This window comes from Theobroma cacao, chromosome 2, assembly GCF_000208745.1.
Source record: "Theobroma cacao cultivar B97-61/B2 chromosome 2, Criollo_cocoa_genome_V2, whole genome shotgun sequence".
NCBI lineage: Eukaryota > Viridiplantae > Streptophyta > Magnoliopsida > Malvales > Malvaceae > Theobroma > Theobroma cacao.
Genome location: NC_030851.1, coordinates 16,248,182 through 16,253,675, shown reverse-complemented (window position 1 = coordinate 16,253,675; position 5,494 = coordinate 16,248,182).

The window sequence follows — 5,494 nt, the reverse complement described above, 5'->3', positions numbered from 1 at the left end:
GATGCGTATCACGATTTACACATGAAGAGCTGAAAATGATATAACTGTTACGTGGGGATCTTCAGGGTTATGAAAGAATGATAGTCATTTGGAAACTAGTGTTCTGAGGAGAGGGGAACAGGGGGTAGCTGATGGTTCTTGCAGTTTAACTAACGAACTGGTTCTAGTCCTTGTTTGGGATTTAGGGTTGAAAACATAGTCAGAGAGCACAGACGTAATTCCATGTGCATGTCTGAACTTGCGTTAAGGTACAGGAAGGAAGTGTCTGGTAAAACCCAATGGCATGGATCAAGTTTCAATCCGAGAGTTGCGCTTTACTTTTGCATTATTTGGATAAGCCAAAAAAATGGTAATGATTGGTGCAGGCTATTGCGGTGTGAGTCATCCAAAAAGAGGAGCCACATTTAGGTTGAGAGTGGCTTGCGGCGCTTAGGTTTCCATATGCCTGCCTGGCTGCCTGCCTTACCGCCCTTTTGGTTTTAGATTGATGTCCTACACTAAAGCAAATGCAAATTCTTTAATCTTGATATGCTGGTGCAAATGTTTTTTAAGCTTCAAGGATTTCCAGCTATTAGGCTTAAAGAGAATAAGGTTGGCCAATTCCCACCAATCTATCACGTGGAGGCATCGCTATCATAGACAAATTAATGGGAACGTTGGTCCACCATGGAAATGTTCTGTGGACAAAGATCAACATTAATTAATATATATATATGCATAAACCCAACCCCAACCCACCCCCAACTGATCTAAGCTGATGGGAAGTTTTTAACACTTTAATCCTCACCTCACATCACAATCCAATACCTCTGGGATGGGCTGTTCCCACGTGCACTAGACCTGGGCGGCAGCCGGCATCCTGACATGGCTTGCAAAAACAAAACACAATTATAGTAGCAATAAACATGCTTAAACCTCGAAAATGGTTGGGTTAGATTAAAGAGAAAGGCTTAATAATGGGGATGCTATGCTTCTTTATGGAACTTTAAAAGGCTTTATTCTCCCCCCTGTTGACGACAGCAACTCGTCATTAGCTCATTGCTTTGGACAATGGTGGGTGCAATGGCAATTCCGTAATCTCTGACGCCTGGGTTTGTTTCTTTATGTAATATGCCATTCGCCAGGTTCCTGAGAATGACCCAAGTCTGTTTAATTATTCCGCTTTGGTGTGACATTGCACTTTGTCATCCCCTTTTGCTTTCAAAACTGGCTTCTTTCTCACCTTAATTTTAGTCAAACCTTGAGTAGTTTAAAATCCAAACAGAAGAAAATCCTAGTTTCAAAGCTTCAAGGTTGGATTGAGGTTAGAAGACTCAAAAACCTGAAGAATTAATGCAATGAACTAATAATACCCCTGTCCTAAATACACTACTACTTGTCTTTTCTTTTGGCCAGCCACTTGGAAAACAATCAATTCTCACTCACACAATCACGTTCGTTTTTTCCTTTCCTTTACGTAGCATTATGTCATCCCTGCTGTCTGCCCCAATGCTATTGCCACCATGCCAAACCTCCAACTCGTAGGTACTCGAGTTAGTAGATGGAAACTTGAAATAATTAAAAAGGGACAGCTGTAGTCAGCTAAAATAATTCCTGGGGGTTTAGCTTTTTAAATTAATAGACTAAAAGGGATGAAAATCCGTTTATTATGTGAACCTGTTGATTGGCTGTTTCAAAAGAGACGGCCGGCAGTGGCCTAACTCCGAGAGACAATTTCCATTCTATATCTTTGTCTAACATGTACACCAAATTTGAACTGGACTAATCATGTTTTTTGCACTTATTTCTTTTCTCCATTACTATTGTTATCATTATTATATTATAATGAAGGGTCTTTGTCATTATAACCATTTATTTGTTTTTTGGTAAGACAAGCCTGGGAAGCATCAGCGGACTACATGCTTCTGCCATTATTTTATCTCAAAGTTTTGACAGTGAGTTACGAGCACAGAACCCTATATTTAAATGTCTAAAACCCCATAAATTTTGTTATAATAAAATGAGGTGATCAGTTTGATGAACCATCCTTAATTTCTTATATCCTTTGGTCAATAAAAACAACATTGTACCTTCCGCCTAACCAATGCACACCATAAATTATGACCTCCCCGTCTGTTGATGCAAACATGACCCAATTTTCTTCTTCTTCCTTTCTTTTTTTTAATAAGTATCATTAATAAATCTAATTTTATTTTAATTAGTAAGTTTTAAGTGGAAACTGTCTGGCACATTGCTGTGTGCACATTTTCATGACAAAGAATAATAAAAATTCTAAGAAAAATTATTGTATCTGGTTGGTTTGCAGCTTGTGGGGTTTCCATGTACGTTGGGATCTTAGAATTTGTAGAAAGAAATCAAAACTTGAACGGCGGAGTGAAATGGTCAGATCATTTCATTTAGTGTTTGACAGCAATTTTGCATTTTTAGCTTTTCTACAACTGCATGTTACCTCATATACACTTGAGCATTTAGCTCATTAATTAGTATAAAATATCTTACTTAAAAAATAAAATTTGAATCTCTTTTTCTAAAACAAAAAAAAAAAACTGCCCCATAAAATTTCATTTTCTTACCCAAAAATCTTATTTGTTTTGAGTACCAATGATGGTGAAATATAACCAGTGTTTTTTCTTTTGGTTTCAATGGTCAACTTTGGTTAAATTTCTCATTTTTCCTGGAATTAAATTAATACCAATATATATATATATATATAACTATATATATTAATAAAAATATAAGTCCATGGACGGACTATGCTTAAGTTTGAAAAGNTATATATATATATATATATATATATATATATATCAATACATTAATTATTCTTTTCAAGTAAATTCACCCATAATCTTCAAAGTTTAAGACAAATTATTTTGATTTTTAGAGTTTTAAAAATAATTTATTAGTTTTTCACTTTTAACATTATAACAAAACAGTATTTCATTAAATTTAATGTTAAACGTCAATTGAGGTCGTGTTTTTGACACTTGTTAAGACATATGAAACACTTGACATGTAAAACATTTAGTTATGTAAAATGTTTTTATTTTAATTTTTTTAAAAAAATCTATTTTCTTTTTTTAAAAAAGAAAATATTAATTGATATAAAAATAAATAATGATTTTTATGTTATAATTTAAATTAATTTTTATAAAATTGAATAATCTAAAAAAATATTTAATTACTACTAATACATTACTTGTAAGTGATTAAACACTAATTTCATTGTTAAAATTTAAATTAATTTTACCAAAAAAATTCTCATATTTTTTTCCCTCTTTTTTCCTTTTATCTTTTCTTTCCCTTCAGTCTCGCTAACAAGGAGGGTTGAATATGATCCCCAACGTTGTTATTGGAAACTAGAGTCGAGGCAACTCCTTGCTTAGTCGAATACGGCACGAGGGGCCAAATCGAGCTCCTCTCCGATCTAGCGTGAGGGGCTAGAATTGGGGGTTGATCTGGCCCCCTTCGATCTTTCTCTCTTTACTCTCTCTCCCTGTTTTCTTTCTCTAAAAGTTCCTCTTCTCTTATCAAAATGTTTTATCAAAAAAATTAATATTTTTATTATTTAGATAAATTAAGAAAAATATTTTCTATTATTTAGATGAGACAATTTTTTTAATCCTCAAAGAGAAGGGGTTTTCGAAAATAACATTTTTTTTTAATTTTAATTGTTTTTAGCTAAAAGAAAAGATTTTTGGACAAAATTTCTCTTAATGAAACTTCCTCATATTCAAGCACACATGTTGATTAAAATGTTGTTACATGTTATATTGAAAAATAAAATTGTTACATGCTATGTTTTATTTATATAAATACAAAAAATATAACAAATAAAATAATCCCAAAAGCTAATCATCCAAATTTGATAATTTTTAATAATATCTTTTTATCCAAATCCATTTCATCCCAATAATAACTTTAACGTTGAATAACTTTTCAATACATCTTTTTCCATGCCAAAGTCCTTTTTAATTTTAAACTTTATCTCTACTGTGAAGGTATTTAACTCCAAGAGTTTATATCTTAATGAAATACAAAAATAGAAACCAAGTTATACGTAATATTTAAAAAATATTGTTATTACACGTCATGTTCAAAAAATATTGTTACACGTCATATTTAAGATGTTTAACTCCAAGAGTTTATGTTCTAGTGAAACACAAAGGAGCAAGTTACACACCATATTTAAAAAATGTTGTTGTTACATGCATATTTAAAAAAATTTTGCTACACTCTATCTTGAAAAAATTGTTATTTCATGCAAACATGTACAAAAATATGTTGTTACACTCCATGTTTGCATGAAACAACTCTAGAAAGTGTTCTAGTTTATAGATTTCATTTCACTTATAACTTCAACCCATCAACTTTTGGGTTTAGTGAATATAAACCAATTGTTGATTTTTCAAGAAAATTTTACAAAAGAATAAGAACTCTGAAAATTTTCAAAAAAAGAAAAAGCTGAACAGAGTAAGGGATTAACAAAAGGAAACACTTTCTCTCACCTTCATTCAAATTTTTTAAAATATATGTATATAACTACAAAATATCAAAAACTACTAATCTATAGATGTAGCCTCGAAAAACAAAAAGTCCCAAAATGTTGGTGGAGCACACAACTAAAAACTTAGTTTAATGTGCTCTACAACAATTAAAAATAATAGAAAAAAAAAACAAAACAACATTGTAAGCCTAAGCAGAAGATGTTACATATCAAAGCTTTAGCAACAGATGTTGCACGCCAAGGCCAAAACTTCAACACCAAATATTATACACCAAGGTCAAAGCTTCAACACCTAATATTACACGCCAAAGCTTCCTTTTTCCTACTAATGTTACACATCAATGCATGAATCATTTTATTACACACCAAGGCATGTTCAATCAGACTTGAATTACTAAAAAACTCAACACCAATAAACCCAAGAACATATTGTTACTCGCCATGCCATGCTCTTTAGTTTGTACATCGACGATGATATGATGAGATAGTGAGAGATAGATATAGAAAGGGTTTTGTGAATGTAAACTAATAAACTTAAGAAAATGTTGTTACCTTCCATATCATGCTTTTTGGTTTGTAGATCGATGACAATATGGCGAGAGATAGATAGAAAGAGATGGTGATGGTGGTAAAATTAAAAAGAGTCGGATGACGAGAAAGAAAAATGAGGAGCACAGCAGACGGATGGCAGAAAAGAGAAATTGAGAGCATTAAATTTGTTTGAAATGGCTTTAAGAGCATTTTTGTCAAGTCATGGTAAAAGTTGAGTAAAAGCAGTTAACTTTATATTGAAGGTTATTTTTGAAATGGACTTATCAAGTTGGTTTTTTCTCATAATTTGCTCTATGTGTTGGTATATGCCCTTAAGCCAATTGGATTGGTCAAGATATATATATATATATATATATATATATATATATATATATTGTCATTTAATGCATATTTAATCGCATAATTATATGTGATAGAGGTTTTCCTTCATGTTAGTGT